Here is a 21432-nt window from a genome sequence, read left to right as displayed (position 1 = left end):
CCTTCTGTGAGAACTCTTTATCCTCGTTATCCCCTAATGTCCCTCTGTTATCCTGCGTATCCCTCGTTTGCCCTTCTGTATCCGCGCTAGCCCTGCCCGTGGAGCCCTTGTTGCCTGCGTTCTCAGCTCACACCCCACCACCCCCCACCAACCCCCACCTCACCCCTCTCCCTACCCTCCTTCACCCTCTTCACCCTCCTTCCCCCTCTTTCACCCTCCTTCACCCTCTTTCACCATCGTTCACCCTCCTTCACCCTCTAACACCCTCCTTCACCCTCCTTCACCCTCCTTCACCCTCTTTCACCCTCTTTCACCCTCCTTCTCCCTCCTTCACCCTCTTTCACCCTCCTTCACCCTCCTTCACCCTCTTCACCCTCCTTCACCCTCTTTCACCCTCTTTCACCCTCCTTCACCCTCCTTCACCCTCTTTCACCCTACCTCCTTCACCCTCTTCACCCTCTTTCACCCACCCTTCACCCTCCTTCACCCTCTTACACCTTCTTTTAGCCTCCTTCACCCTCTAACACCCTCCTTCACCCTCCTTCACCCTCCTTCACCCTCTTTCACCCTCCTTCTCCCTCCTTCACCCTCTTTCACCCTCCTTCACCCTCCTTCACCATCCATCACCCTCTTTCACCCTCCTTCACCCTCTTTCACCCTCTTTCACCCTCTTTCACCCTCCTTCACCCTCCTTCACCCTCTTTCACCCTCCTTCACCCTCCTTCACCATCCTTCACCCTCTTCACCCTCTTCACCCTCTTTCACCCTCCTTCACCCTCCTTCACCCTCCTTCACCCTCCTTCACCCTCTTCACCCTCTTTCACACTCTTTCACCCTCTTTCACCCTCTTCACCCTCTTCACCCTCTTTCACCTTCCTTCACCCTCCTTCACCCTCTTTCACCCTCCTTCACCCTCCTTCACCCTCTTTCACCCTCTTTCACCCTCTTCACCCTCTTTCACACTCTTTCACCCTCTTCACCTTCTTTCACCTTCCTTCACCCTCCTTCACCCTCCTTCACCCTCCTTCACCCTCCTTCACCCTCTTTCACCCTCTTTCACCCTCTTTCGCACTCTTTCACCCTCTTTCACCTTCCTTCACCCTCTTTCACACTCTTTCACCCTCTTTCACCCTCTTCACCCTCTTTCACCTTCCTTCACCCTCCTTCACCCTCTTTCACCCTCCTTCACCCTCCTTCACCCTCCTTCACCCTCTTTCACCCTCTTCACCCTCTTTCACCCTCTTCACCCTGCTTCACCCTCCTTCACCCTCTTTCACACTCCTTCTCCCCCCATCACCCTTTTCACCCTCCTTCACCCTCTTTCATCCTCCTTCACCCTCTTTCATCCTCCTTCACCCTCCTTCACCCTCCTTTACCCTCCTTTACCCTCTTTCACCCTCTTTCACCCTCTTTCACCCTCCTTCACCCTCCTTCACTCTCCTTCACCCTCCTTCACCCTCTTTCACCCTCTTTCACCCTCTTTCACCCTCCTTCACCCTCCTTCACTCTCCTTCACCCTCCTTCACCCACTTTCACACTCTTTCACCCTCTTTCACAATCCTTCAGCCGCTTCACCCTCCTTCACCCTCCTTCACTCTCCTCCATGCTCCTTCACCCTCGTTCACACTCCTTCACCCTCCTTCACCCTCTTTCACCCTCCTTCACACATCTTCACCCTCTTTTTCCTTCCTTCACCCTCCTTCACCCTCCTTGACCCTCTTTCACCCTCCTTCACCCTCTTTCACCCTCCTTCACACATCTTCACCCTCTTTTTCCTTCCTTCACCCTCCTTCACCCTCTTTCACCCTCTTTCACCCTCTTTCACCCTCTTTCGCACTCTTTCACCCTCTTTCACCCTCTTCACCCTCTTTCACCTTCCTTCACCCTCCTTCACCCTCTTTCACCCTCCTTCACCCTCCTTCACCCTTTTTCACCCTCTTCACCCCCTTCACCCTCTTTCACCCTCTTTCACCCTCTTTCACCCTCTTCACCCTCTTTCACCTTCCTTCACCCTCCTTCACCCTCTTTCACCCTCCTTCACCCTCCTTCACCCTCCTTCACCCTTTTTCACCCTCTTCACCCCCTTCACCCTCTTTCACCCTCTTTCACCCTCTTTCACCCTCTTCACCCTCTTTCACCTTCCTTCACCCTCCTTCACCCTCTTTCACCCTCCTTCACCCTCCTTCACCCTCCTTCACCCTCTTTCACCCTCTTTCACCCTCTTCACCCTCTTTCACCCTCTTTCTCCCTCCTTCACCCTCTTTCACACTCCTTCTCCCCCCATCACCCTTTTCACCCTCCTTCACCCTCTTTCATCCTCCTTCACCCTCTTTCATCCTCCTTCACCCTCTTTCATCCTCCTTCACCCTCCTTCACCCTCCTTTACCCTCCTTTACCCTCTTTCACCCTCTTTCACCCTCTTTCACCCTCCTTCACCCTCCTTCACCCTCCTTCACCCTCTTTCACCCTCTTCACCCTCTTCACCCTCCTTCACCCTCCTTCACCCTCCTTCACCCTCTTTCACACTCCTTCTCCCCCCAGCACCCTTTCACCCTCCTTCACCCTCTTTCATCCTCCTTCACCCTCCTTCACCCACTTTCACACTCTTTCACCCTCTTTCACAATCCTTCAGCCGCTTCACCCTCCTTCACCCTCCTTCACTCTTCTCCATGCTCCTTCACCCTCGTTCACGCTCCTTCACCCTCCTTCACCCTCTTTCACCCTCCTTCACACATCTTCACCCTCTTTTTCCTTCCTTCACCCTCCTTCACCCTCCTTGACCCTCTTTCACCCTCCTTCAGCCTCTTTCGCCCTCCTTCACCCTCTTTCACCGGCTCTTGCTTGCAGTCTTTGCCTGTGTTGAGGAAAGCAGTTCTGTTAGTTCATCAATTTAGCTACTTATCTCCTTTGTATAATTTCAGCTGTGTCCAGTGCTTCCAGACACCTTTCCCTCTTATGTCTATACAGGCACAGGTGTCCCCACTAATTATAATTTCATGTGGCCCATTCCACTTTGGTGCAAACCCTGGTTTGTTGGGTCGTGTTTTTACTCGGACGCGACTTCCCGCTGTTGGGACGTCAGGGAGCATTTCCAGCTCTCTCTCTGCATCCTTTATTTCCTGATTGTCTTTTACCAATTTGCGCGTCCCTTTTAGCTGGGTGCTCAGGTCCAGAACGTATCTCTTGATTTTATCTTTTAGTGGACCGACATCGGTCCCACCTGTTATGATGCTTTCTGGTAATTGCATCACCCGTCCTGTCATTAGCTCATAAGGGGTTAATCCGGTTGTCCGGTTTGTGGTAGCTCTTAATTTCTTTAGTAGAGTGGGCAATACCTCTGTCCACCTTCTCCCTGATGTTCGTATGGCTTTAGCAAGTGCATTATACATTTTAACTATATATCCCCCTTCCATAGAAAGCTTAGTGTGAATTAAATAACACTTTGTACTGGCCTTTTCTGGCTGCAGTTGGACATCCATTCATTTGTATGTAATCTTTATCAAAAGACATCGCTTTCCCCATTAAAATCACATGCCATACAGTTCCGATCTTTATATGATGTACTCTTACATTATCTCTAATTTGATCATTTGTTTGCGTGCAAGCGCCGCACCACAGTACTTCACAAAATAATTATGTCTTTATCAATACACAATATAGTATATGAATATATCATACAAAGTTGGTTAAGGCTTTTCAGGATTTGATGTTATTCTTGTGTCTATATGGCAGTGCTATACTGTATAATAAAAATAATCAAGCGGCAGTTGTATCATACCACTTTACACATCGTAACCGTGATATCCAAAACCTTTTAATTCAAGCCGTTTCCATTTTTAAACTGAGCTCCAGATCGAAACCCCCGCACTCTAGGAAAAATAACAGGCGCCGAATCAAAATCAAAGTAGGTACAATACATACCAGTTATTTGATTAGGAACATTTTGGTTTCTTAACTGGCTAGATTTTAAGCTTTGCAGTGCTTTTATATTTGGCAAACCTTGAACAATAGATGGCACATGAACGGCAGTATATAATTTTAACCAGTTCAGAATATTAAACTATCTGACGTTCGTAAATCGCGATATTCTGCGATTAATACTGTATTTCACTGACTTGATATACTTTAAACTGACTCATAGACAATACATTTACCTCAGTCTTTTGTTCCTGCTTTTCTACCTTTCCACAAAATTACTTATTGTCTTCTCTTAACTCAACTCTTATAATTTCTACTTCAAGACAAAGGAAAAAGCACATGCTTCCTTCCAAGGTTTAAATCCTTTCTTAACATTAAAACATTAAAGCAAACAACAACAAAGCATCCACACAACCACTTTGTTTAAACACACACACACACATGGAAGCTTCCAAAAGTCATCCCACAGCACATCCTTTTTCATTCAAACTTATCATTTCAAGCTGGGATGAGTGTAAAACATTCAAAGAGAATACAGAACGTTGATTAAGACAGTCGCTTTTATTCTTCTTTCTTCCAATCTGTAATTAACTCAAAACAGAAGTAGATTCAAGAAATCTTATCATTTTAATCTTTAACAGTTTTAACACTCTCCCAGCCCCCCTGAGGCTAAACCAAGGTGCAATGCACTGCATCCACTGCTTGCAACAAATATTCCACAGGAACAAACAGGCTTCTCCAGCTCCCTGCTCTCAATCTAATACAACAACAACCACCTACATTCGACAAGATCTCACAAACACACTGAAATACAAAAACTAAGATCTCTCCTATCCACCTCCAGGTATGTCACTAGCCTATTCTACCAATTCATCGTAATCTTGGGACATAATCACTCCCATTTTTAGGATGACCTGGTGAGAACTAGAGAGTCCATCCTTAAAAGCCTGGATGAACGCTCGATCTCCTCGCCCTGGATTCCCTTGTCCTGAGCACTCTTGGTATATCTGGAATAGTCGTTCCCCGTACTCAGAAGCTCCTTCTCCTTCTAGCTGCTTTGTGGTGGTAATTCTGCTCCAGTTAGTGGGAGCATTCCCTAAGACCCTCTGAATTTCTTCTTTAAACTGTAAGAAGGGTGCCTGTTGGGCATCTATCTCTGCTGTTAGGGGGATTACATGTGTCCACCGTCCCCCATTATAATCCTGTGCTATAGGGGCAGCGTGTCCACCTACTACCTGCCTCCACTTATCTGCTGGACAGGCTGCCCTGACCAGCTGGTGTACGTCTCTTAGGTGTAATTGGTGTCCTACCCAGATTGTGTCTAATTCTTCCCAGAATGTAGCGTTCGCGCTTCTAGTTTGTAATTTGCCCAGGGAAGCCCTTATCTGCTGTCTCTCACCTGGGGTAAAGGGTTTATAATTTGCTTTTGGTCGCGCTGCTGTTCCCCCTCGGGTTATGGGCGCTAAGTTGTGTTCCAGCTGTTCCCATTCCTCTGAGGGAGTGGTTGGTCCTCGCTGGGTAGACTCATAAGAAGGTATAGGATCAGTTTCTCCTCCCCATTGCCTTTCTAAAACCTGATTTTGTTTTTCCAGTTCCCTCACTCGGGATTCTAATTCTCTAATTCTTCCTTTATCTTCCCTCCATTTGCGAGTATAGGCAACTACTTGTTCAATTAGACCTGCTAACTGATGTGTGAACATTACTCCTATCTTCTTCATTTTGTTTCTTTTTTCTTTATCTATCCACTCTGCTGCTCTAAGGTTTGAGAAGCATCCCAGCCATCTTTTTGCATTCTCTTTATTAACTCCTTCCTGTCTGTCATGTAGATTTCAATCAGGGAACCTGCAGATCCCCTTTTAACTTCACTATCTGCCATTTCGCACATTTCACTAACCCCGGCCACGATTATTCTTTAGTAAAGTGTGCTATCTACCGTAGGGACTTCACTACCCCCGGCCACTATTACTATTCTTAGCAAAGTGTGCTCTCTACCGTAGGGACTTCACTCCCCCCGGCCACTATTGCTATTCTCACACCGTGTTTCACTGCCGTTACAGGGTTTCAAGTTATACTCACGGCTTCCACAATTACCACTTCGGCAATGTGCTTCTCCACCTGAGTCCGGTTTAGGTCAGAGTTGATCAAACTCCTGTTCCGCCCCGCTTTTCACAACATTGACAGTACAGTTCCCAACTTTTCAATAACTTTCATGCAATCAGCTGGCACCTCTGCGTCTGTTCGCCACTACAGAGGGTGATGTTAAACCGACTTCTGCCCTTTTGTGCTTCACAATCCTTTAGTGCCCTTGGTGTCTCTCACTCACTTCAATTCCTGATCTTCACGTGGCAGATTTCTGCTCTTAATAGACAGTCTAAGGCAGAGGTTTTGAGACAGGCACTACCTTGTCGTTTTGTCGATCAGCACAAATCACAGTTATTTATTCCTATCAGCAGTTAGTACTTATCACTATAACAAATACTATCACAAATACACATTACAAATATTTCCCCCTTATAAACTGTATTTTCTGATCCAGTCCGACTCTCACAGATTCCGCGATCTCTACCCCGGTTGTGATCATGGCCAATCGGTCTCACCAGTAATAGGATCCTAGCCGACTACACCAATTTGTTTTGGGTAAAATCCACTAGTAGTCAGACTTCGAGATTCAGAAAATACGATTTATTAAACGGAGCTCCGTGGAGACAAGGCACATGTCTGTAGCAAACCTTCTCTCGGTAAAATGTCGGGAGCGGTCCATCTTTATACTCTTTACACAATGGATGGACCGGTGATTTGAACATTATCACATCGTTTCAGCAGGTACAAACAGATATAGACATTTAACATAGTATTGTTCTTATGAATGGGTACATTTCCTCATGTCTGGATCTATCAATAGTTGGTTTCGGCTCATTCAGGTGTTAATTGGTTTCCTCGCATTCATATTTTCCCGCCCTTCCTATGGCTAATCTATTCCCTTTGTTTCGGGTTTTCCTTATCTTAAAAGATGTCTCGACCCTTGACTTGGCTTCCTGAGGTGTTTGTTTGACTTTGAGTCACTGTCTGTGATTTAGAAATGGCTTGTCTGTTAGGTTTTGATTTAAAGTGATTTCTGATAAGTGGGAGCCGGTGTCTGCTTTTTGGCTCCTTTCCCAGTTAACTCTTTATGTGCCAGGCAGCCATTGTAAAGTGTGCTTTCCTTATATTTTCCCCTTACACCATCCCTAACGCTTAGTTTGGATTTCTTAATGAGGTCGGGTTTCTTTTTCCCGAAGGGCCATCCTTGAATTCCACCGTGTAGGATCATGTGCCTTATTTTAGACAAGATTAGGTCTTTTTGTGTCCAGCTTTAATCTGCCTTCCTGACACTAGCAAGGTCATCACAACCTCTTCCAATTTTGATAAAGGAGCCAGGCTTGTGGGCAACAGGAGGCGACTCAGTGCATCAGCATTGGCTATCCAGGTTCCAGGGCTGTGTTCGAGAAGATATTTGTAGGCCGCCAGTAACAAGACCCAGTGCTGCACCTGAGCGGAGGTGATGGGGGGAATTGCCTTGTCCTCTTTGAGGCCCAATAACGGTGTATGGTCGGTAACTATAAAATAAAATCTGCCATAAACATATTGATGGAACTTCTTCACACCAAATTTAACCACCAATCCTTCTTTCTCGATCTGAAAATACCTTCGCTTGGTGTCCGAAAGGTCCTGGAGGCAAAGGCGATGGGCTTTTCCATCCCAGTGATGTGACAGCACCACCCCCAGCCTTGGATGGGGAAGCTTCAATAGAAGTTCTTTCTTGGGGTCAGATAAGGTTAGATAACAGTCGCTGACATTTACCTTTAGAAAAAAACCTCTGCCTGCTGAGTTTCCAAGAACATCTCTAGTATTTTTGTAGCAGGGTGTACGAGGGGGCCAGCACGAAAGCCAAGTTCGGGAAAAACTTTCCATAATAATTGATTATTATCCCCAAACAGGATTGGAGGCGGTGCTGTCACACAGCTGGAAAAACTGAACAGAAAATTCCAGGACTTTAACTCCATGGTGTTCCTTGGGGCTGGTGCTTCCTTGATGGCCTTTAACTTATCCTCTACTAGATGTAATCCCTTTCCATCTACTTGGTAGCCTAAATAAGTTACTTAAGCTGCTTGGAAAATGCATTTCTCCCTCTTCAAGCGTAGCACCCCTCTAGAAAATCACTGCAAGATTTCTTCCAAGTTGGCCAGGTGTCCCTGTTCCGAAATCCCATGACCAAGATGCCATCTAAGTATATTGACAACTTTGGTAGCCCTTGAAGGATGTTGTCCATAACTCTTTAGAAGATGGCACACGCTGACATGACCCAAAAGGGCAAGTGAGTATGCTGATAGAGTTCCTTATGTGTTAATCATTACATATTTCCAGGAGAACTTGTCCAATTGAAGCTGAAGATAGGTGTGGCTCATGGCCAACTTGGAGAATGTCTTGCCACCTGTTAACTTAATGTATAAATCTTCGATTCAAGGCATGGTGTGGAATTGTATGAACTAAGGAATAGAATGATGGGAAAATTGGTACAATATAAGAAAGACTGACTCCGCATAACTTAAAACATGACTGACCTCCATGTAAACTTGATGAAGCTGATTTCGTATAACTTATGACGTGAATGAGATCAGAGAAGGTCAAGCTATTCCAATTTTCTTACCTCTCAGGCCCTAAACGATTGATTCCTCATAGCCTAAAACTATAGGAGTAAATAAAACAAGGTCAGGGATGACGGATATTACCGACCTTCGTCTGTTACATCAACGGGCAAGATAAGGGTATGAAAGATGCGACAAAAAGTTCTAGGAGGTCAACAGGTTATAACATGATTAATGGTATTGCTTATACTTCTATTAATGATCGAATTCCTGAATAAGTTCTGGTCACGCGAACTGACAATGATTATGTATAAATACTGAACTGTTTCTTTCTGTAAGCGCGGACTTGGGGAGGAATTAGCATGTTGTAATAACTGCTCTCTGAACCCAAGTTGCAGCCAATACTGCATGCAGTCTTTTCGTAAATAAAGGATTGTTATTTTGTCTGAACGAACTTTGTTGAGTTTTTCTATCACAGTCAAGAAGCAGGAAAGTTTCCACTTCAACATTTGGCGCTGCGAAGCAGAAACCAATACCCTGAGTGAATTCCGTGGGGGACTGAAGAAGTGATTGAGCCACGACTCAGAGGGAAGAGACAGACGCCGGCACAAGGTAAGATTCACCCTGGTCTCTCTCTCTCTCTCTCGGATCGGTGCTATGACCCCTCATCCCTGACAGAGGACACTAGCAGGTGACGGTATTCGAATCTAAAATTGGACTGTGAATAGAATATTTAGGGTCAGGGACCCGATACAGTGTTTGGGTCAGGGATCCTATGATTTGACTTGGTACCAGGAATTCTTTTTATAAACGTTTTTGCCAGGGGCACAGTACACTGACATTATGGGACAGAGTTTAGACAAAACAGGGGGAAATTCTCCGTTGCTTTTTATGTGTTCTGAGTCCCCCGCTCAAGAACGTAATTTACGGCGATTAAGTGCCACCTTAAACAGTAAATTGGTTAATGATATTTGGCCACTAGGTGGCACATGGAACTTGGATAATTGTTCTTCATGATGTGGAGATGCCGGCGTTGGACTGGGGTAAACACAGTAAGAAGTTTAACAACACCAGGTTAAAGTCCAACAGGTTTATTTGGTAGCAAAAGCCACACAAAAGCTTGTGTGGCTTTTGCTACCAAATAAACCTGTTGGACTTTAACCAGGTGTTGTTAAACTTCTTACTATTTAATTGTTCTTCGACAGAAAAAGCTATTTGGACAAAAAATGTAGGTTCCAAATGGAAAAACTTGATTTCAAAATGGAAAAAAGAGTTGACTAGGCGCCACGAACAATCACTATTAATGAGTTGGAGGGATAACGCCTGTAAAAAAGGGATTGATGAATGTGTGGACGGGAAATCAAAGGATTGGGAAACTTTAAAATTGGAATGTGAACTTTGGGATAGGAAGCATCATGGGACGAAATAACAGGGTCGGGGTAAGAAATCATCGGGTGATAGGCAGGCTGGGCTAGCCCATCAGGTTAAACAACAGGAGGATCCTCCCAGTTGCTCTGGCATGCCGCTGTTTCCCTATTCAGGCGATACGGAGGAAGAGGAGGAGTTGACCCCTTGACCTTCCCTTTATCCACCGCTCCCCACTGCTCCATTGCCACCGTCCCCATCCCAGCCTCCCCCTTATGACCCCGCTGCCACTGATTCCCTTGCTGCCGCTGATCCCATAGCATCACACACCCGTTCACGAACACAAGTCCTGTATGTGGAACAACCCTTCACCTCTCTCAGTCAGGCTCTTCATGATTCATCCCTCCAACCTAAGAAGGAGGAGGCTTTTCCACCACCACCGCCCCTGTACATTATCCTATTAGGAGTTTCATCAACCCCCGAGCTGGTGCTGCCGACAACCGAATCATTGAGGTGTGGCAGGCCTTTAAACCCCAGGAACTATGTTTAATCATGGCCCACCGTGCATCCTGTAAAGATGACCCAGAGGGGTTTACTGAATATTTGAGATGAACTGCTACCGCACGGGATCAGTATGCACTGATTCATTCCTCACTTCCCCCGGAGTTAGCAGAGAAGTGGAAAAAGGAATTAGGAGTTTCCGGGGCCATGTGGGCCGCATTTAGCGCCGCACACCGGATGGAGGAGGATCAGCGCACTTTAATGTTCCCGGTGCTGAAACGGGCTCTCCATAAGCCCGTAGACATCTCCAAACTCCTTGACTGTAGACCCGCTCCTAAGGAAGACGGTACAGAATTTTTTGACCGGTTCCGTGGTATTTACACTCTTTACTCTGGAGATGATGCTTTTAATGATGAGGACAGTAAGAAGTCTCACAACACCAGGTTAAAGTCCAACAGGTTTATTTGGTAGCAAATACCATAAGCTTTTGGAGCATAGCTCCTTCGTCAGATGGAGTGGATATCTGTGTATCTTTAATGATGAGAGACAGTCCCCTCAATTTAATGCGCTACTAATGCAGGTATTGCCTGACCACATAGCATCCAGTATTAAAACTAACAACATGAACTGGTCTGACAGTTCTAAATCTCAAATGAAACATGCTGTTTCTTATTACTGGAGCAATGGCCGTGACCGTGACGCCGGTCATAAAGACACTACGCCTAGAATTAAGTCCAAGTTTGTCCAACGGCCCTCTCAAAGAAAACCTCCTAAATATTGGGCAGGTCAGGGGTCTCAGACGGGTCCACATCACTATCGACCCAGATTACACTGACCCTACGGGATCTGGCTGCCGCTCGCATGCTGATCGCCCCTGCGCCCCGCGCACGGAGGATTTTGACTGCGCTCCTCCACCCCATCCTGTAGCCAGAAATAATGTCACTTGTTTTAACTGCCAACGAACGGGACACTATGCTGGGGATTGTCCGACTCCCCGCCGACACGGTAGATCTCATCCCCGTCGACAGACACCCTTCACCGCCTCTCGCCCCTACTGACTGGCCCGCTCTAACTTTCCGGTCCTCTGGGAAGACCACTCTGACGAGCCCACGGCTACGCTTTACATCGAAGGCATACCTATCCCCTTCCTGATTGACACTGGTGCAACTAATTCTACGTTAGACTTGACATTAATTCAGAAGCATAAAATTCCCCTCTCTGGTAAGCATGTGGAACTTGCTGGTTTCATGGGTGCGGGTGCTGTTTATCCACTTACGGAGCCGCTCTCTGTCCAATTTGAGGGCTGAGGATGTTGCATCCCTTTCACGGTTACCCTGGCCCTCGGTGTCAACCTGGCTGGACGGGATTTGCTGTGTCCCTTGCAGGTGGAAATTGTTTGCCTCGATAACAGCATAACACTATCAGTTATCCCGCACGCCCGCTTCGAGATTTCGACACCGTCTACCTGCTCACCCGTCTACATTCGTGGGGATATGTGATCCCGCCCACTAAGGTTTATAAAGGCCAACAGCAGGTCAAATTTCTGGGTGTTCTAATAAGTGCTACTGAACGTTCCCTTACTCAGGAACGTATTACTCCCATATTGCAGACCCCACTTCCTACCACGCCTAAGCAGATGAGAGCCTTCTTAGGACTAGTGAACTTTTGCAGACAATGGATTCTGAATGTTACTGCCCATACTAAAGAACTTACTCCTTACTCCTCTCAAAATGCTCCTCTTAAGTTTGAACTACCTGATTCGGCAAAACAATCATTTGCCGCTCTCAAGGACGCCTTGGCTACTGCCCCAGCGCTAGGATGACCTCTGTATGACAGACCCTTCCAGTTGTATGTTAATGTTTTTGATGAATGTGCCACTGGTGTTCTGACACAGGAGCACGGTGACCAGCGTCGCCCGGTCGCCTATTATTTCACTAAATTGGATCCCGTAGCTTGTGGTCTGCCTCCCTGCACCCAAATTCTAACGGCTGTCCATTTGTTAGTGCAGGCAGCCTCTAATCTAACCCTTCACCGGCCCGTACAAGTGTGTACCACGCACTCTATTGTGGCTCTCCTAACGTCCCAGCAGACCCAGCATCTGACTCAAGCCCGCTTGAGCCGCTATGAGGTCTCACTATTGCAGAATCCCTACCTGTCATTTCATTACTGTTCTACTTTAAATCCTGCTGTGTTCTTCGAGCAGCCCCCCCGATAACCTTGCTGACCCACCGCACGACTGTTTGCTTAGGAATCACTTCCTTACCGCGCCTCGCCCGGATTTGACGGACCGGCCAATTGAAAATCCAGATCTCATTTTTTATGTTGATGGCAGTTCCTCCATTTCTCTAACTGGTATCCCAGAGTCGGGATATGCCGCTGTGACAGACACTGAAATTTGGGAAGCAGCTGCCTTCCAGACCCCTGTCTCGGCACAAAAAGCTGAGCTATTCGCCCTTACTAGAGCGTGTATTCTGGCCGCAGATAAGTGCGCCAATGTGTACACCGATTCTAGGTATGCCTTTGGCGTGACCCACGATTTTGGCCGCCTCTGGCAACAACGGGGTTTTATCACCTCTGCAGGAACTCCCATTCAAAACGCACTTTGGATTAAAAATCTCTTCGATGCTGTTCAGCTTCCTCGTCAATTGGCTGTTATTAAATGTGCTGCGCGCACGAAGGGGGGACACTCCTGTGCAATTAGGGAATGCCCGTGCTGATTCAGCTGCTAAGGAGGCAGCTGTATCGGCCTCTGTGATTGTTCCCACTGGGGATAATCAGGCTCTAAATTGGGTACCTGCATTGGGGACGAAGGGAATGCCAGAGATAACTGAGGTTCAACAATTACAGAGGGACACCTCTGATTCTGAGCGCAAACTATGGAAGTCAATAGGGTGTTCGCACTCCTTGGCACAAGACCTCTGGCTTACTCCAGTTGGTCAAGTTTGTATTCCGGATTCTTTATTGCCAGTTCTTATTGACTATTTGCATTCTTGTACCCATCTCGGCAAGGAGGGAATGCTACAGCTACTTCTAAAAACTTGGTGGCACCCAGATTTGAATACAGCAGCACAAACGCGGCTGGATCGATGCCTCATTTGCATGAGAAATAATAAGGATAAAGGCATTAAATGCCCTCCCGGAACCACTCCCTTGCCAGATGGACCTTTTGCCTGCATACAGCTTGATTTTATTGAATTACCAAAAGTACAATGCTATAAATATTGTTTCGTAATAATCGATGTGTTTAGTAAATGGATTGAAGCCTTTCCCACCACGAATTGTACTGCACATACGGTGGTGAAGTTATTATTGACAGAAGTTATTCCCCGTTTTGGGGTACCCAAAATGGTGAGCTCAGATAATGGACCACATTTTGTGGCTCGGATCAATACTGAATTGGGGGAAGCACTCGTAATTAAACAACAACTGCACCGCGCGTATCACCCGCAGGCAGCAGGAATTGTGGAAAGAGCCAACGGGACTTTAAAAGAAAAATGATCTAAATTGACTGAAGAAACTGGGTTAAATTGGCTCAAGGTATTGGCACTGTTTCACATGCGGGTGGCTCCACATTCGCGGACCGGACTGTCAGCTGCAGAGATAGTCTACTGTCGGCCAACGAGGACTCCCTGGGATGCCCATGAAAAGCCCCTGGATGGAGTAGACCTCCATATGATGGGGGAACAGATGCAGAATTATTTGAAGCAATTAACACTTTATTTGAAGTTTCTCCACTCACAGGTGAAACAAGCCCATCTCCCAGTGACAGCAGGGACAGCCACCCCTCGATATCCAGTGATCGAACCCGGAGACTACATATTGGTGAAGAATTGGGACAGAAAGAAGTTGGGACACCGCTGGAGTGGACCCTTTCAAGTACTACTGACCACACCGACTTCCGTCAAGCTTGAAGGACGTTCAAGTTGGATTCACCTGTCAGACTGCAAGAAGATTGTCTCCAACCCGGATACGAACACAAGATGAAGATCTTCATTATATTTTTTGGACTTGCTGGACTATTTGGCCTTAATGGCCACTCGGTAGTGAAAAAGCGAACTACCCGGGGACTGCATGCCAATACCTATTTATATATGTCATATATTTATGCTGAAAAATTGAATGTGAGCAAGTGTTGGGTTTGTACTCACATCCCCGTCCATTCGAGGGAAGGAATACCTCTCCAATCCCTCCCATTCCAGATAGCAGAAGTTCCCTATGTTTTAGTAAATCAGGGAAAGGAAAGTTGATGGGGCAAAGTAGATGTAACCTTACAGCTGAGTGGCAAGGACCAGTAGCAAACCTATCTAACAAGGGTATGTTTATTCTTGATTGGTCCAGGGTATCGAATATAACCTCTAATAGCTCATGGGCACATACTTCCCCAATACCCTGGATGACATTGGCTGATGATTTTACGGCCTATAATGGAACGTATTTCATATGTGGCACTAAAGCATACTCGTGGCTTCCTACCAATTGGATAGGATCCTGTTATCTGGGATATGTCGTACCCTACATGCACCACCTGCCATCCCTTCAGCACCACCCCTCGCGAGCCAAAAGGACCATTAGAGGAACCAAACGGTTCTTCATGATGGCCTTTCCACTATATGGAAGGGGCAGGGCAGCCAACGAACTGATTCTTATGGCCTCAGCACTGGAACAACTGGCAAACATAACGGCGGTAAATGTCAGGGCGACTGGACAGACACTGGCCGAGGTCTCGGCTGAGCTGGTGGCTGTCCGGACCGTGGCATTACAAAATCAACTGGCTTTGGATTATCTGTTAGCCTCGCAGGGAGGAACGTGCGCCATTGTAGGTCAGGAATGCTGTACTTATATCCCAGACGCCTCTGAAAATATCACCAACCTGGTGTTAAGAGACAGGCAATATTAAGAGACAATATTAAGAGACAGGCTGATCAAATTCAAGAGATTGTCCGTGAATTTCATGGTTATGACCCACTGGGTTGGTTAGGATGGCTGGGCCACGGATTATTTGATTGGATCTTTAAGTCCTTCATGTTATTATTACTACTGCTACTGTGGATAGGATTGCTTGGCTGCTTGTGTAAATGCATTTTTAATCGGGTCATGGATATACCTATTTAATTAGTTGTCATGATATGACAAAAGGAGGGAATGTGGAATTGTATGAACTAAAGGATAGCATGATGGGAAAATAGGTACAATATGAAGTTATACAAACTAAGGAATAGAATGATGGGAAAATTGGTACAATATAAGAAAGACTGACTCCGCATAACTTAAAACATGACTGACCTCCGTGTAAACTTGATAAAGCTGATTTCGTATAACTTATGACGTGAATGAGATCAGAGAAGGTCAAGCTATTCCAATTTCCTGACGTCTAAGGCCCGATATGATTGATTCCTCATAGCCTCAGACTATAGGAGTAAATAAAACAAGATAAGGTCAGGGATGACGGAAATCACCGACCTTCGTCTGTTACATCAATGGGCAAGGTAAGGGTATGAAAGATGCGACAAAAGGTTCTAGGAGGTCAACAGGTTATAACATGATTAATGGTATTGCTTATACTTCTATTAATGATCGAATTCCTGAATAAGCTCTGGTCACGCTAACTGATAATGATTATGTATAAATACTGAACTGTTTCTTTCTGTAAGCGCGGACTTGGGGAGGAATTAGCATGTTGTAATAACTGCTCTCTGAACCCAAGTTGCAGCCAAAACTGCATGCAGTCTTTTCGTAAATAAAGGCTTGTTATTTTGTCTGAACGAACTTTGTTGAGTTTTTCTATCACAGTCAAGAAGCAGGAAAGTTTTCACTTCAACAATGGATACCTTTTGAGTTTGGAGACCTGATTGACTATTATAGTAATGATGAACTGATTTTTCGGGCTTAAAAACAGGAATTGCAGGTGCAGCCCACTCTGCAAATTACATGGGCCTTATTATACCTAAACATTCAGGGTGCCCTTGTTCAGTTTCCGCCTTCTCCAGCAGGGAGTATGGGACTGGTCTTGCTCTGAAATATTTAGGTATAGCATTGGGGTCAACAAAGATCTTGGTCTTGGTCCCTTCTATTTTTCCCAGATCTTCTTGGAAAACTCGAGGGTATCTACTAATAACTTGGTACAGTCCCCCCATGCCGAGCCTGAAGATCTCCAACCAGTTCAGTAGGATCTGCTGGAGTCAATTTCTCCCCATTAGGCTTTGACCATGCCATTGGACAACAATGAGTTAGAGATGAGCTGATTGCTGCCTGTAAGTCACTGGGGCCATTGTGGTGCATTTTATTTGTAAAGGTTCCCTTGTGTAGGTAGCTATTCTGACCTTTGTGTCTTCCACCCTCAGAAGTTGGATACCAGTTTCGAGATGCTTATGTGTCTGTTCTCCAATAATGGAGACTGCAGCTCCCATATCCACCTCCATCTTCAAGGATGGTCATTCACCAGTAATTCGACCATTATCGGGGCAGCTTCTGTTGTGATGATACGATTCAGTTGTAACATCCCTGTCTCTGGGAAGAGAAGATACCTGCACGGTACGCTCAGGTACCAACCCTGGCTTCTTCACTAGACAGTAAGTGTTTTGCCTGTTCCTGAAATTTCGCCTTTGCTCTAACAATGCTTGCAATAACCCATTTTCTAGCAACTTCACCTTTCTGGAGTATGTTCTCTAATACTCTTGGGGTTGTCACCACCTTTCCTTGACTGTCTGGTGGTGATATTAGGGTTCTTATATCCAAAGGGGCCCTTTAATACCTGATTTACACAAGCACTCTCCATTGAGGACTGATTATACCAGTGTGCTCTCCCTGGAAATATGCTTTCACCCCCAGTGCTGCACTACTCTTCTGGGGTTCTGCTGCGATCTCACTTAGGTTGCTCTCAGCAGCAGCCACAAACGGCTCAGCTCGTTGGGCTAGCCTTGTAATTCACTTACACCCGGCTCAGCACATTCAGACACCTTGGCAACCTGCACAGCTTATTCTAAAGAGATTTTGGTCTCAGCCAGAAACTCTACATGTATTGTGAGGCTGTTTATCCCACAGACCAAACGGTCCCTTAACATCTCTCCTAAAGCTGGGCTAAATTTGCAGTGCTCTGCTAACTAACCCTCTCAATCTAGCAGGGGCAGCACGGTGGCACAGTGGTTAGCACTGCTGACTCACAGCGCCAGGGAGCCGAGTTCGATTCCCGGCTTGGGTCACTGTCTGTGCGGAGTCTGCGCGTTCTCCCAGTGTCTGCGTGAGTTTCCTCCGGGTGCTCCGGTTTCCTCCCACAGTCTGAAAGACGTGCTTGTTAGGTGGATTGGCAATGCTACATTCTCCCTCAGTGTTTCCAAACAGGTGCCAGAGTTTGATGACTCGGGGATTTTCACAGTAACTTCATTGCAGTGTTAATGTAAGCCGACTTGTGACTAATAAATAAATAAATTTACTTTAATCTGGCTACGAAACTGGGGACGGTCTCCTGTGGCTTCTAGACTGAAGAATCAAATTTATACCCCAACATGATGATTGAAGATTGGGAGTCAAAATTACCTTTGACCATTTTGACTATCTGTAGCGTCAGGCAGAGTCAGACTCCTCACTGGTCCATACGTTTGTGAGCCACAGACTGTGAGTAGATTCATCTTTTGTTTTTCTCCACTATGATCTCACTTGCTACAAAGAAATAATGCAGCCTTTCAATAAATGACCCCCACTTTTCCTCTTTGGGGTCAAATGCCTCTCAATCTTTCTAATTAAAGGAATTTCTATATGGCATATGGATCTGTCTCTTTGTAGTTTTGACACTCACTCTTCTCCCCTTCTAGCTGCACACAGAGATCCCCCAACGACTGACAAAGCTTTTCCTCATCGCCAGTGTAATAACATCGAAGTCAACTCATTGGGATTTCAAGATATGAAGGGTTATTATCAACAATATTTATAAATGTACAAGTGATGGTCTACAGAACTGTAATACACGTCAACACACTTCTCCTCCCTGGCTTCAACTGAGGTTCCTCCCTGACCCTGGGGCTCATTCCCTTGCATCCAATTAGCTCGGCTTCCCATGTAGCCACTCCATAGGATCTGGCCTGATCATGTGACCCTCAGGGATTGCCCCCCCCCCGCCCCCCCCGGAGGGGTCATGCTCCCACAATGAAAAACGGGGGAGAAAAGAGATGCAATGGGCTATGCACCAGCTGCAATAGGTTAATTGGTGTCTAACCACCTGTAAATAGGTTGTTAGCCTGCTTAATTTGTATGTTACAAAGTGGTCTGTACACAGATTCCATTCACACACACTCCTACATCTCACTGCTTGTCCCAACTAAGTGGGGAATTTGAAGACAGAATGGTCAGGTGATGATGTGATGAAATGGCTACAGAAAAGGTCACATGCTGGAAGCGTGGGAGTTCTCCCCAGGATTGAGGGCAGAGTACAAATATGAAGAAACTGTGCAGTTTAGGGGTGGCACGGTGGCACAGTGGTTAGCACTGCTGCCTCACAGCGCCAGGGACCCAGGTTCAATGTCTGTGTGGAGTTTGCACGTTCTCCCTGTGTCTGCGTGGGTTTCCTCCGGGTGCTCCGGTTTCCTCCCACAGTTTGAAAGACGTGCTGGTTAGGTACATTGACCAGAACACCCGCCGGAATGTGGCGACTAGGGGAATTTCACAGTAACTTCATTGCAGTGTTAATGTAAGCCTTACTTGTGACTAATAAATAAACTTTAAACTTTAAGCTAGTGAATAAACTACTGTTTGTGACAAGTCCTTGTTGTCAGTGTTTTGCGAACTGTTGTGGGAAAAATCCACTAGTAGTCAGACTTCGAGATTCAGAAAATACGATTTATTAAATGGAGCTCCATGGAGACAAAGTACTTGGTCTGTAGTAAACCTTCTCTCAATTGTATGCCGGGAGCAGTTCAGTTTTATACCCTTTACACAATGGGTAGACCGGTGATTCGAAGATTATCACATTGTTTAAGTGAGTACAAGTATTTAACATTTCATGAATGGGTACATTTCCTCATGTTTACAAGAATACAAACAGGTATAGACATTTAACATTTTATGAATGGGTCTATCAATGGCTAGTTTCGTCTTGTGCGGGTGCTAATCGGTTCCCTCGCATTCATATTTCCCGCCTTCCTTTAACATTAATCTAAGCTCTTTGTTTTGGGGTTTCCTTATCTTAAAAGATGTCTTGACCCTTGGCTTTGGCTTCCTGAGGTGTTTGTTTGCTATGAGTCACTGTCTGTGATTTGGAAATGGCTTGTCTGTTAGGTTTTTCTGAACAGCAGGAGCCTGTGTCTGCTCTTTTGGCTTTCCCAGTTAACCCTTTATGTGCCAGGCAGCCATTTTAGAGTGTGCTTTCTTGTATTGCCATTTTAGAGTGTGCCCCCCTTGTATTTTCCCCCTTACAGTCCCTCCTTTTGGTCGGATTATAGCTTGGACAATCCTCAGACCAACAATCATACATTCACATATACAGGTCTTCGTTCTTCTCTCCTTCTTTGCTTCTTTTGATGTCTTTATTTCTTCCAGTATCTTCATTTCTTCTGACGTCTTCGGGGATCTTCATTAGGGGTTCTTCTTCGATGTACACACTGGCTCCTGGCACAATTCTTGTCAACATTATTTTAAAACAGGCTTTAAGGCATCCCACAGTCAGACAACAGACAAGTATAATGACAATGAGTATGATCAACCCATGTAACAGGTACGATTCCCAGGATTCTCCCACCAGCCATGCCAGCCAACTACTTCCTCTTTTGGGTCCCTGTCTAAAGTTATCAAGTTGCGTCCTGATGTCATTGATGACCTGTGTAATATTGTAAGACTCATCTGTGACATGGGTTATGCATTTGTTGCCTATGATTACACATACTCCCCCTTGTTGTGCTAACTGGTAGTCCACTGCGTATCGTGTCTGCTGAGCATGCAATCTTAACTCAGCCATTTCTTGGTTGACAGCCTCCAATGCTTTTGAAGTGCTGTTTCCCAGGATTGTTAGCCCACAAACAATATGGTTTCTATTCTTTGCTCCAATTACCCCGGCTGACCCTCCTAGAGATAAAGCTCCGAGGAACCCATACCCCAGTGAGGATCCTAGTGTACCTGGGGCTTCCCAGTCAGCGCAGAATTCCCTGCTAATAGCCCGGGTTACTATTCTCCTCCGAATATACCCCTTCTGAGGGCATGGAACAGTCAGTGGCCCGATTGTTAGTTTGCTCATACTGCCAATTGTTGTTTATTTGGCTTCCCGTTTGATCCCACCACCTGGTAAGTATCAAAGGGGTATGTCCATTTGGCTGAGCTTACATGAGTCCCATTACATTGCCCGCAAATAAGCTGTCTTCCCGCGGTTATATTTAAACATTTTCGTTCGTCACAAATACAAATAATCCGTCCCTTGTTGATCCGACAATGTTGACGGACACACTGTGTCTGTACACAAGAATCATTCTTAGGGACTAAGGCATAGGCACATCCCCATCCCTGCCCCGTGAAACAAAGCGGATAGCTTGCAGTGTCTGGGCAAGCTTTTCCTCCCTCCTTTTGGGACCCCTCGCATGTAGGATTTGTGGGGTTTACAAGTCCCACACATCTCCCCTGTAAACCTCTTTTATATTTGCCAATTTGTCCCTTACAGGGTGTCTCTGATGTATCTACAGTATATAAGTCATGAGGGGTCCACCCAGGGGTGGCTACAAATAGGGCTTCTACAGATTGTGTTAATGGGTAACATACAGTTCGATTCCCGTGTAAATGTATGTGAGCTTTGTAAAACAAGTTATCTTCTAGCCCAGTCAGATTTACAGTTACCACAACACAAAATAATACAATTACATACGCGATTACATACATATTCGCAACAGTTATAAAACTTAACATTACAATTCAATTTTTTACAGTTATTTCATTTATGAACCCGCGCACGCCGGCTCTTGCTTGCAGTCTTTGCCTGTGTCGAGGAAAGCAGTTCTGTTAGTTCATCACTTTAGCTACTTATCTCCTTTGTATAATTTCAGCTGCGTCC

The sequence above is a fragment of the Mustelus asterias genome, chromosome 26 (genome assembly GCF_964213995.1).
Source record: "Mustelus asterias chromosome 26, sMusAst1.hap1.1, whole genome shotgun sequence".
Classification (NCBI taxonomy): Eukaryota; Metazoa; Chordata; class Chondrichthyes; order Carcharhiniformes; family Triakidae; genus Mustelus; species Mustelus asterias.
Note: the sequence above shows the minus strand (reverse complement) of the source record.